The sequence below is a fragment of the Muscardinus avellanarius genome (assembly GCF_963383645.1).
Source record: "Muscardinus avellanarius genome assembly, chromosome: X".
NCBI classification, from domain to species: domain Eukaryota; kingdom Metazoa; phylum Chordata; class Mammalia; order Rodentia; family Gliridae; genus Muscardinus; species Muscardinus avellanarius.
In genome coordinates, this window is record NC_137792.1 from 13,119,416 (window position 1) to 13,132,968 (window position 13,553).

The window sequence follows — 13,553 nt, forward strand, 5'->3', positions numbered from 1 at the left end:
AGGATCTCACTGAGTTGATGACAGCCTCACTCTAAGTTGCTGAAGCTGGCCTCAAACCTACAATTCTCCTGTCTCAACCTCCCAAGTAATAGAATTACAGACATGTACAACCATGCCCGCTTGATAACTATGTGTTTATGTGATATGCACAACAGAGGCACAACTTGATTTTATCTGAAAGTCACATTTTTTCTTTATTTTTAAAGCTTCTTATTTAGAAAAAAATTGGTACTGGGAATTGAACTCAGGGGCATTTTACTTCTGAGTAATACTCCAAACTCCAGCCCTTTGCATTTTTTTATTTTTATTATTTATTTATTTATTTATTTATTTATTTGGTGGTACTGGGGTTCCTGGAAGTCCTTCTACCTCCAGGCTATACTCCAAGACCTATTTTATATTTTTATTTGGAAACAGGGTCTCTTAAGCCAGCGCTGCTAGCTTCGAGGCGCAGCTGGCTTTGAACCTGTGCAATCCTCCTGTCTCAGCCTCCCAAGCGCGGGGATTACAAGCGTGCGTCACCACGCCCGGCTGTATTTTTTATTTTGAAACAGGGTCTTGCTGTTAGGTTGCTAAGAGCCTCATTAAGTTGCTGAGGCTGTCCTTGAACCTGCGATCGTCCTGTCACAGCCTCCAAGCACTGGGATTACAGATGTGTACCACCACTACACCCAGCTTAGAAAATTTAATAGTTCCAGAAAATCTAGAAAAAATCATGTAATAAGTACTTGTATACCACTGACCTGGGTCCACACATTGATAACATCTCATCATGCTCTCGCTCTCTGTCACTCTCAACGTCTGAATCTTAAATATTCTTCCAGGCCTGGGGAAGAAGCAGGTGGAACGTGCAAAGTGGATAGATCAAGACTGCTTCGTGAAAGCTTGGTTTATAAAGGATTGCACAAACTTTTCTGGATCCCATGACAAGGAGCTGGGAGATCATGACAGGAACCCACCAACCTTGGTTTCTTCATTTCTTTGTTTCTTTCTTACTTTGTTTTGGGTTTTTTGGTGGTACTGGGGATGGAACCCTTCTACCTCGGGGCTACACTCCCAGACCTATTTTATAATTTTTTTTATTTGGAAACAGGGTCTCTTAAACCAGCAAGGCTGGCTTCGAACCTGCGTGATCCTCCTGTCTCTGTCTCCGCCTCCGAAGCGCGGGGATTACAAGTGTGCGCCACCACGCTCGGCTTTTGTTTTGTTTATTGTACCGGGGATTGAACCTAGATGCATTTTACCTCAAAGCTACACCCCCAGCCCTTTTTATTTTATTTTTTTACTTTGAACAGGGTTTCACTAGTTTGCTAAAAGTCTCACCATTGCTGAGGCTGTCCTTGTACCTGAAATTCTCCTGTCTCAGCCTCTCAAGTGCTGGGATTCCAGTCATGCACCAACAGCCCAGCTCAGCTCCTGTTTCCTGCTCGTGACACCCTTCGGACGAACCCAACAGTGGGGCAGAGAGCAGTTCCTGCCAATCAGCCTCGTGGACCACAGAGAGGAAGGAGAAGTCAGTGATCAGAACTGTCAAATCCGTGCTCACAGACCTAAGCACAAGAGTCCGCAATGACCTCTGCCCTGTGCCTGGAGGATGCTTAGCAACAATAAGGACCTCGTGCCCCTTTCTCCTTCCACGTGCTCACAACCCAAACTGCACCCCCAACATTTCGTGGAAACAAAAATCATTCCCAGTCAAGACCCACAGGTCTTAACCTAAAATCACTAATGGCCACGAAGTGAAATGAGACTCTCAGAATGTGTTTCAGATTCACATGATTTTGGTTGAAACCTTTAGAAGAAATTAAAAGATGCCAGCGTTGCACCTAAGATAATATTTATTGGGCAGATGAAGCCACTTCTTCGAATGTCTACAATAGCACACAACAGGCTCCAAGACCCAGACGGACCTTTATGTTGTTCGATCTCTAAGAGGTTTTGATTTTCCGAAGCCTCAAAAGCACTCACATCCTCACGGTACGCAAGGAACACAAGGTGACACAGTGCCCTGAAATGTTCCAGAACAGACATGCCCTAAGTCTCATCACCTTTAGGGATTGGCTGTGGTTCCGTGGACAGAGCGTTCACAGATGCAAGCAATGCCAGAGATTTCCCGCGGGCTCAGCCCCAGCAGGGGAGATTCCATTGACTTACTGAGCATCTACTTCGTACCCAGCAACTGTTCTGCTCTGGGGATATTTAGGTGAACCCCATGGTCAAATTGCCCTTGAGGCTGCCAGAAGCCGAAGCTCCAGGGAATGACACAGTGACTAATGATGCAGTCTGCGAAGGCCAAGGCTTGCACGCCCATTTTTTATTTTTAAGCAGGCGAACAGCCAGGAAGTAGGGCATTTTGCAACTTCCTTGGGAGGCACAGCCAAGCAGCCCCAGGAGTGCCCAGCTGTGCAAGAGACATGGCCCCAGACCAATGCCTACGATTCCCCATAGTATTGTTTTACCCCTAATCAGTGGCTGCTGCATGCCTGCAGCACCGCTACTAAAGGTTTCTTTGGGGTTTAGGTTTGTAGTTTAAAATACAATGCAAACTACCTTCCTAAAGGCAAACCATGAGGCAGCCATGGAGATCAGGCCCAAAGGAGCAGTGTGACCTGAGCTTCAAGAGAGGCCAACCAGGACAAAAGAGCAGGCTTTGTGACTTAGAAGCAGCTGGGTGAGTGCAACTGGAAGTGACAGAGTCTACAAAATGATGACCACTGAGCGGACAGGTTTAGACGGGGTGAGGGGGCAGAGCAGGAGGAAGCCATGGATAAAAACCCAACTGGAAGCTCCCTCTTAGAACAGCCCCGGGGGCCCCTAAAAGCAAATTTCCCATGCTCCTTGATCAAGCCATTGAATACAAAAGCCAAGTTCCAAAACAATTAAGTTACTAAAATACTTTTGAAAACATAATCAAACTGAATTTCCTTACTGAATGTATTCTTTTTTTGTGTGTGTGGTACTGGGGTTCCTGGAAGCCCTTCTACCTCCGGGCTACACTCCCAGACCTATTTTATATTTTTTGAAACAGGGTCTCTTACGCCAGCGTGGCTGGCTTCAAACCTGCGCGATCCTCCTGTCTCCGCCTCCCAAGCGCAGGGATTACAAGTGTGCGCCACCACGCCTGGCTATGTATTCTTTTTTTTTAAAAAAACTTTGCTAAATATTTTTGTACTAGGGATTGAACAGAGAGTTATTTAACCTCTAACCCCCTTTAACCTCTGAATAACACAGCATTATTCAACCTCTAACCCCACAGCCGTTTTTATTTTGAAACAGGGTCTCCCTAAATTGCTGAGGATCTGGCTAAATTGGTGAGACTGGCCTTGATCCTATGATCCTCCTATCTCAGCCTCCCATGTACTGAGATTACAGGTGTGCACCACCATGCCTGGCTGGATTGATTTTGTGTGTGAGTGTGTGTGTGTGTGTGTGTGTGTGTGTGTGTGTGTGTGTGTATTACTGGGATTGAACCCAGGGGCATTCTTCCCCCAAGCTACATTCAGCAACCCTTTTTATGTATGTATGTATGTATGTATGTATTTTGGTGGTACTGGGGTTCCTGGAAACCCATCTACCTCTGGACTACACTCCCAGACCTATTTTATATTTTATTTGGAAACAGGGTCTCTTAAGCCAACACGGCTGGCTTCGAACCTGCGCAATCCTCCTGTCTCCGTCTCCCAAGCGTGGGGATTATAAGTGTGCGCCACCATACCTGGGTATTTTTTTTATTTTGAAACAGGGTCTCCCTAAGTTACGAAGGGTCTGGCTGAGTGGCTGAGGTTGGCCTTAGACCTGTCATCTTCCTGTTCCGGCCTTCCAAGTACTGGTATTGCATGTGTGTGCCACCACATCCAGCCTTCTTATCTTTTAATTAGCTATTTTTATCTCAACTTGGAGGCATTTAAATCAATATCATTGGCTATTTTGGTCTTGATCACATTTTTCTCTACATTTCACACTAATTTTCCAACCTCAGGATACAAAAGCCCTGGGGAGAAAGGTCCAAATCCCAAGTTTTTTATTTTATTCATATTTACTTCCTTTTACTCATTTGCTTTTCACTGACCTCTTGCAGTTTTATTTACTTAACTTATTTCATAAATATTTGTTGAATTTCTATTATCCATTAACTACTTTAGTTGACACTGGAGAGACAAAAAATAGGTTATCTGTTTTCTACCCAAGACCATCTGCTAGTGATGGGAAGAATACAAATACAAGTCTTTAATGCAAAGCATAAGCACTATAATCATGATATATTCAAAGTGCTGAAACTATAGGTAGCAATTGTAGTTTACAATTTAAATCATTATTCACTATCATTAGTTCATCACATGCTAATTAATATTATTTTCACTTAAATTCCAATAAAAATCCATTGACAAAGTAAATTTTTATTTTTTATGTTAGTGTGCTATCTGATGGAATTTTCTTGTAACTGCAGAGCTTTTTCCCTAAGTATTTTGTAATTGCAGTTTCAGCTTTTATTTCTTGTGTTAGCGTGCCATCTTGTGGTTGCTGTATGTAATTGCAACATGCAGATTTTATTTTTTTGTTTTACTGCCATCTAGTGGATAAATTTGTCATTGCATGACTTTTTCATCTATATCTATCTATCTATCTATCTATCTATCTATCTATCTATCTATCTGTATATCGATACTAGGCAACCCAGGGGCATTCTACCTCCAATGTATATTTTTATTTGTTAAGAAACTGGGTCTCATCAGGTTGCTGAGATTCTTGCTAAATTGCTAAGGCTGGCCTTTAACCTAAGAGCCTGTCTGCCTGACAAGTACTGAATTCTAGGCAAGTGCCACCAGGCCTATCTAGAGTTTCCTTTGTATGTTAAACTGTCTTCTGTGTGATTATCTTCCAATCCCAGAGCAAATCCTTTCACTATTAATCAGGCTATAATATCGAGTGCAAATTTCATGCAACGGCATAAATATATTTTTCTTCTTACTCTGTTTACAACACTACCCTGTGGAATTTGCCTGCAATTTCACATCAGAGTTTTTCCTATGATTTTGCTTAGAAGACCATTCAGCACAGTGCTCATGTAATCACAAATCAGTTCCGTTTTCCCCCTGCTCAGGGTAGAGTGCCACCATGTAGAATTTACCTATTAGTCCATATTAGATGTGTTTCCCACTTCTCAGATTAGTATGCCACTTGGTAGAAAATGTCATGTAATTCTAGAACAGATGTTTTCCTTACCACGGATGCTTTTCAATTTGTAGGAAGTGACCCTGTGAATCCTTTTCTTGGATATAGTTTCAGCTGCAACGAAGTCCCCATGGGAGAGTGAGATTTCCTACATGACATCATTTTCCCCCAAGTTTGAATCCCTCTGATTTGTATGTCAAGATCGAGGTCTACTGTTTTGCCTTCTTGCTTGCTTGCTTACTTTGATACTGTGGATTGAGCCCAGAGGAATTCTATCTCTAAGATACACCCCCAGCCCCATTTCATTTTTCATTTTGAAACAGGATCTTGCTAAGTTGCAGAGGGCTCACAGAAGTCCTGAGTCTGGCCTAGAACCCCCAATCCTCCTGTGCAACCAAGACCAGCTCACCACCAGGTGGCAGGCTAACATAACATTAGCTGTGCTGCAATTATAGTAAGAGTCCACCAGGTGGCATAGTACACCCACCATATTTAGACTGCTTTACAAGGTTATACTATTAAGAAGAAATGAAAGCCACTTGGTATTTTAAAATATGTATACTTGAAAGTGCACACCAGAGCCATGATGGAGTCATTTGTTTGTACCTAGAATTTCTGTGAGTGGAATAGCTGAGTTTGTAGACTGAATTGGGGTATTAAATCGGTGATTCAAATACCACTCACAAAGCCAGTTGTGGTGGTGCACACTTGTAATCCCCGCACTTGGGAAATCCCCGCGCTTGGGAGGCGGAGACAGGAGTATCAGGGTTTGAAGCCAGCCACACTGGCGTAAGAGACCCTGTTACAAAAATATAAAACAGGTCTGGGAGTGTAGCCCGGGAGGTAGAAGGGCTTCCAGGAACCCCAGTACCACAAAACAAAACAAAACAAAAACAAAACAATTACCACTCACAGCATTGCCACTGGTGATAGGATTTTTTCACAATGGTAAATAATGTCTGGAAAACTCCAGAACAAAACCTCTTAAGTTCATTATCTTTCTTCAGTTTGCTAACTAAGCACCGCTGTATTCCTTGCAAATCTATAGCACCTAGCTTCAGATAATTATAGTCAGCTTTCTTTCCTTTTTTCTTTCATTCTTTTCTTTCTTTCTTTCCTTTCTGTCCTTTCTTTCTTTCTTTGGTTCTAGGGAGTGTACCCAAGGGTGTTATACCTCCTAGCCATACTCACAGGCTTTTTTTTTTTAATTTTGAAACAGCGTCTCAACAAATTGATGAGAATCTTGCTAAGTTGTGGAGGCTACACCAGACCTCATTTTCCTCCTATCTCAGCCTCCCAAGAACTGGGAATACAAATGTGGGACACCATAAGAGGCTAAGGTGATTTGCTTTATAGAAGAGACTTTTGCAATTTTTTTATTCTTTCTTTTTTTCAATTTATTTTTATTGGTGCATTGTAATCATATATCACATTGGAATACAAGACTTGAGAGGATATACAAGCACACATCATCAAATTAGCCCTCATCCAGCCCCCATCCCATTCCCTCCCCCTCCCTCAATCCCATGCTTGTTTGGTGATTAACTTTGATACATTTGTTTATGTACCTTCTGCGTTTTAAAGAGACTCCATCCTCCCCTATTCCATACCCTCTGATTGGTCACCTTAATTGCTTCACTATATGGCCCTTTCTATAGCTCGACCTCTTCCTGTTGCCCCTTTCCTCCTAGTTATTGCTGATTAGGGGAAGCATCTTATTTTTTTCTGCAATATTTCTCTGTGCATGCCGCGTTGCAAGTACCGATCCCACTCTTGACGGCCCCAGTAGTGGCCTGGCTACCCGGTGGACTGATCCAGACCTCGCTGGCTCAAGCAGCGGCCTTGCCTCATGGGAGGCCCCGATTCTGGTCTCGCTGGCCCCGACACCAGCCTAACCCTTCAGCTGGCTCCAATCCCGGCCTTGGTGACCCCAGCACCGGCCTAGCCTCAAGGCAGGCTCCGATCCTGGCCTCGGAGGCCTCAGTAGCAGCCTTGCCTCACGGCAGGCTCTGATCTCGGCCTCACTGACCTCAGCAACAGCCTAACTCCTCAGCAGGCTCTGATCCTGGCCTCAGAGACCTCAGCAGTGGCCTTGCCTCACAGAAGGCTCCGATGCCAGCTGCTGGCCCTGGCACAAGCCTAAACCCTCAACAGGCTCCGATCCCGGCCTCGGAGGCCCCAGCACTGGCCTTGCCTCACGGCAGGCTCCAATGCTGGTCGCTGGCCACAGCATCGGCTTAACCCCTCAGCAGGCTCCGATCCTGGCCTTGGAGGCCCCAGTAGTGGCCTTGCCTCACGGCAGGCTCCAATGCCGGCCATTGGCCCCAGCACCGGCCTAACCCCTTGGCAGGCTCCGATCCCGGCCTCGGAGGCCCCAGCACCAGCCTTGCCACACAGCAGGCTCCAATCCCAGCCTCGCTGGCCCCGGCACCAGCCTAACCCCTCGGCAGGCTCCGATGCCGGCCATTGGCCCCAGCATCGGCCTAACCCCTTGGCAGGCTCTGATCCCGGCCTCGGAGGCCCCAGCACCAGCCTTGCCTCACAGCAGGCTCCGATCCCAGTCATGCTGGCCCGGGCACTGGCCTAACCCCTCAGCAGGCTCCGATCCCAGCCTTGGGGGCCCCAGCACCAGCCTTGCCTCATGGCAGGCTCCGATGCCGGCCTTGCTGGCCCCAGCACCAGCCTAACCCCTCAGCAGGCTCCGATTCCGACCTCGGAGGCCTCAGTAGCAGCCTTGCCTCACAGAAGGCTCCGATGCTGGCCTCTGGCCCCGGCACCAGCCTAACCTCTCGGCAGGCTCTGATCCTGGCCTCTGAGGCCCCAGCACCAACCTTGCCTCACAGTAAGCTCCAATCCCTGCCTTGCTGGCCCCAGCAATGGCCTAACCCCTCTGCAGGCTCCAATACTGGCCTTGCTGGCCCCAATCCCTCAGCAAGATCCGATCCTGGCCGCGGAGGCCCCAGTAATGGCCTTGCCTCACGGCAGGCTCCAATTTCAGCCATTGGCTCCGGCACCGGCCTAACCCCTCGGCAGGCCCTGATCCTGGCCTCAGAGTCTCCAGCACCGGCCTTGCCTCACAGCAGGCTCTGATCCCGGCCCGCTGGCCCAGGCACCAGCCTCACCCCTCAGCAGGCTCCAATGTGAGCACCCTCTTTGCCCAGCCATTTGTCCCCCATTTTTGAGGGTGTGTGGTGGTAGCATTCTGCCTCTGGGATTATTATTTCAAAGGTTCCAGTTGTAATGCATCAGATCTCTGCCTCCCCTGAGTACTGGCCACTGCCATTGCCACTGCTTCCACCATTTCAAATCTTTCCCAAGCTCTTTTTCCACTCTGAATGTTGTCCAGTTTTCCTAAGCATGCGCGGCGGTAGCATTCGACATTTGGTGTAATTTCTCCAAAAAAATAAGGTTGGTAGGATCCGATTTCTGCTTCTCCTGAATACAAGTCTCCACCGCCATCGCAGAGACCGCTTTCAACACTGCCTTTCTCCTTGGTCTCTGCTAACCTCTCTCCTTACAGGTGATATCCAAGATTCTTAACAATGTAGAGAAGAAGCAGTCCTCCTTCACGGAGAATTTATACAAAAGTTCCAGTTCATCTGGATAAGTTTTGTCTGCATCTCCAGTATCTTGGCATCCGCCTCGGCTTTCTTGACCCCTCTCCGATATTTTTCTTTTTTCGTTTTCTTTTCCTTTTTTTTTTAATAAGAGAAGACAGTATGTGTGGTTTGAGGAGGTAGTGGGATCAGGCACTCAGTAACACTGTTACCCGGCCCGGTTTCCCCATGGGTCCAGTGTGCTCCACACTACTCCGCCTGGGGCCCAGAGTCCTGTGACCTGGGCCCCAGCTCTTCCAGGGGTCCGGCATGCCCCACCCAACCCCTGCCCAGGACCCAGAGTCTGACGACTGGGCCCAGTTTCTCCAGGGGTCTGGTGTGCTCCACATGATCCCGCCCGGGGCCCAGAGTCCTGTGACCCAGGCCCCAGCTGTTCCGGGGTCCGGCGTGCCCCGCTCGACCCCTGCCCGGGACCCAGGGTCTGACGACCAGGCCCGGTTTCTCCAGGGGTCTGGCATGCACTGCACGTGCCGGCCCGGGGCCCAGAGTCCTGCGACCCGGGTCCCGGCTGTTCCAGGTTCCGGCATGCCCCGCCCGACCCCTGCCTGGGACCCAGGGTCTTTTTTTCTCTTTTTGCTATTGAGGATTGAACCCAGGGGCATTCTACCTCCAAGGTTCACTCCAGCCCTATTTTTTATTCTTTATTTTGAAACAGGCTCTCACTGATTAGAAAGGACCTCACTAATTAGCTGAGGCTGGCTGGCAATTTGATCCTCCTGTCCCAGCCTCCCAAATGCTGGGATTACAAGTATGCAATCCCACACCTGGCTGCATTTCTTGAAAACGCCCTATATCTATTGTTTGTGGTTGTTTTGGTTATGGATACGAGGGTAAGAAAAGACACAGTTCATATACTGTGAGAGTGAGGAAACTAGAAGACCTTTATTGAGGTGCTAGGGATTGAATCCAGGGCATTCTAGCTCCCAGCTATACCTCCAGCTATATATATTTTTAATTTGGAAACCAAGTCTTTCTAAATTGCTAAGGCTGGCCTTGAACCTGTAGTTCTCCTGTCTCAGCCTCCCAAGTACTGAAATGACAGAAAGATATTTATTTTGCAGGTAAAGATTATGAATTAAGGCTGAAAGTTTGTCATTTTCTTTCTGGTCCCCACCTTAAAAAAAAAAAAAAAAAAAAAAAAACCTAGTTGGCTTTGCCTTAAAATGTTGTGGAACCCCTTTGCACAAATAAAATGGGTTATTCAGCCAGGCATGGTGGCAAAGGCCTATAATCCTTCAGAAGTTCAAGGTCAGCCTCAACAACTTATTGAGGCCCTCCACAACTTAGGAAGATCCAGTTTCAAAATAAAATGGGGCTGGGTAGTAACTCAGAGGAAGAATGCCCCTGGGTCCAACCCCCTGTGTTCTATACATACACATGAATGCACATGTTTTTCTAAGTACCTGAAATCTAAAGATATTATGGAATAAGGTTTTAAACTTTCTATGAAGACAGTAATTAACAGTGATTTACAGAATAAGGACTCTAGCTTTTTAAGAACTCTTTAAAACAGATCTGATAGGATTACTTTCTATAGGTAAGCTGATTTTCTTTGATTGGATAATGATAGGACTAAAGGATTGTGTTTATTAGCTCCAATCTATTGTACGGATTGGATTGCTTTGCTCATATTAATAATTTGTATTTTTCTGGCCTAAGAACAAATCTTTCCAAAAATCTTCTGTAGCTTATAACTGGCTAAAAATGGGTTCCCCAGCCAGGTAAGGTGGTTTACACCTGTAATCTCAATATTTAAGAGGTTGAGACAGGAGGATTGCAGGTTTGGGGCCAGCCTCTGCAACTTAGTGAGATTCTCCACAACTTAGTGAGACCCTGTTTCCAAATAAAACTAAAATGAAGCTGGGGCTATGGCTCCGAGCTTCAATGCCTATGGGTTTACTCCCCAGTGCCCCTTGACATACACAAAAGAGGGGGTCCCCTCCAACCTGAGACCAATCATATAGAAGAACAGGACAAGGTAACCTTTCTGTGGGACAAGAAGCTTGTCAAATAATCTTCAGAGGAAACAATATCTTCAGGGAAGTTTCCCAGAGATGAGGGAAAGATTATATGGAGTCACTTGTCCAAACCCCCAAAATAAACCCTGGAAGGTTCTGGAAAGAGAGTTATTATGAAAACTAACACTGAAGTCTCTCCCTTAGGTGAAGTTGTTAAATGTTTGACGTTCTCCTTCAGGTACAAACCTGTGACTTCTAGTTCTTGATGGGAACCACCGATGTACTGCCAGCCCAAGGGCATGGAGTCCAAACTCCCTTTAGATGCAGAGTTGATGAAAAATGGCGGGAATTAGAACAAGCTCCCCTAAAATTGACCACCTCCTGATAACTTAGTTTTCTGCGTCTTCCATTGGTTAGAGGAGAAGCTGAAGGGTCCCTGACCTGAGGTGCCAAGAAAGCTAAGAACCATAAGCTTTCTGGCTACCTGAATCTACACATGTATATTTCCTAACCACCTTCTTCCTCTTTCTCTTCCTCTTTGTTTGTCCATTCCCCTCCTCCTCCTCCTCCTCCTCCTCCTCCTCCTCCTCCTCCTCCTCCTTCTTCTTCTTCTTCTTCTTCTTCTTCTTCTTCTTCTTCTTCTTCTTCTTCTTTCTCTCTCTCTACCTCTGAGCAATACACCCAGCCTTTATTTTTTTTAAAGAGACTTGCTAAGTTGCTGAGGCTGGTCTCAAATATGATCCTTCTGTCTCAGCCTCCTAAGTACTGGGATCACAGGCATGCACCACCAGACCCAACTAATAGTATAATGTGGAATGTCTAATCTTTGATGTCTGGTGTCTGCACTGTCCTTTTTGTCTTGAGAAGAATACAATGACCCCTGTGTAGGCATCACCCAGCATTAACAATGGCCAAATCACAGCGCATCTTGTTGCTTCCATAAGAATCCGACAAAACACCCTGGCACTGCCACCACTACTACTGGGTCATTTTAGAGGCTCCCGTACATCCTATCACCTCCACCATAAAAGCTTCAATATTTGTGGTAAAGTGCCTGTTTGGAATGTGCAAGGACCAACACTGCAAGCAAAACACTTTAGTGTGTATCTAAAAAAGATAAAGACTCTTTAAAAAAAGAAATTTTAATACCATTTGTACATCTCAAAACATCTTTAATACCATCAAATGTGCAGATGATGTCGAAGTTGTCAGAATTATCCAATATCTTTTTATTTACACTTGCTTTCTTTGAATCAGGATCTAACCAAGATACAACCATTGTATTTGGTTAATACGTCTCATTTAAATGCCGGGCATGGTGGCACATGCCTGGAATCCCAAGGCATGGGAGGCTGAGTCAGAAGAATCGCAGGTTCAAGACCAGCTTGAGCAATTTAATGAGAGTCTCAGCAACCTAAAGAAACCCTGTTTCAGAACAAAAATTAAAAGAATTGTGGAGAGAGTGTGGCTCAGGAGTAGAATGTCCCTGGGTTCAATCCCCAGTACCACACACAAAAAACTATCCCTCATCAACTGTTTACCTCAAAAGTCAGTCAGTACAGGAAAGTCAGGGTGAATTTGTGATTCTTTTCCTTTATTAATTTTCAGAATAATTGCTCCTAAAAGAATCCAACAAACAGTAGATTAGTCGTTGCTTCTAGGTCTTTCCAGGCAAGAGAGTTGGGAGATATGTATACACACACACACACACACACACGTACAAATGTGTGCTTTTATTTTGCTTTTGCAGTACTAGAGATTGAACCCAGGGTCTCATGCATGCTAGACAAAAACTCTTCCAGTGCTTATATTCCAGCCCTGTAGAGAATATATATATATATATTATTATTATTTTAAGAAAGGCAGACTGCCACATGCAGCGCCTCATTTGGATGTGTCTGGCGTCTTGGAAGCTTGACTACCCTATGTTCTCCTACAAATGGACCTTGAGAGCTTGTTTGGAGGTTCTAGCAGGGAAGTGCAGCTACTCATATACCCATGACTGAAGACCAGTCCTCCTCTATTCGGGGAAGGTCGTCCTCTTCAACCGAGCTCGCAACTTTGAGAGGGAGGCACATGGAGTGGTGAGGGAGGAAGGGGACACCCGCCTAGCCAGCCAGATCAGCTGAATCAACCCTGGCGATCAATGGGGTGACAGATGTCGCAGCCAGATCGCCCTCACATCCATGAGAATATATTTTAAGAGGAAAATAATTAGGAGATTATACTAATATTTCCAATTCAAATTCAGGACCACTAAGATTTTGTTTCATGGATTTCATATTTGTGTCTCTTTTATGCTAAAAGTCCTGGTTCCTAATGGCACTAACAAAATCACACATTTACTCTGTGTGTGTGTGTATGTGTGTGTGTGTGCATGCGGACATGAATATATGTAATCTGTGATAATAATAACACTGATAGGGCTATCACTCCCCAGCACCAGAAACAATAATAATAATATTAGGAACATTAATAACTGAAAATAATATGGTTCCAGGCAGTTCATTTTGTCCTGAGGATACATCCTACCAAAGAGGCACAGTCACATTCGTATGGCACTAACTTGAGGTCATTCCTCCAGGCCTATGCTAACAACTTGATATATGGTTATCTTAGTTCACTGCATTGCATTTTCATTTTTATTTTATTGTATACTATGGTTATATAAAACATTTATATGGTTCTAAAGCCCAAAAAACCCCAACCATAATCCTTCCACCAGCATGGCATCTGGCACAGCAAAGACATTCACAAATATTTGCTGACTTTCATTACATGCATATAATTGCTCTGTCTAAATTCA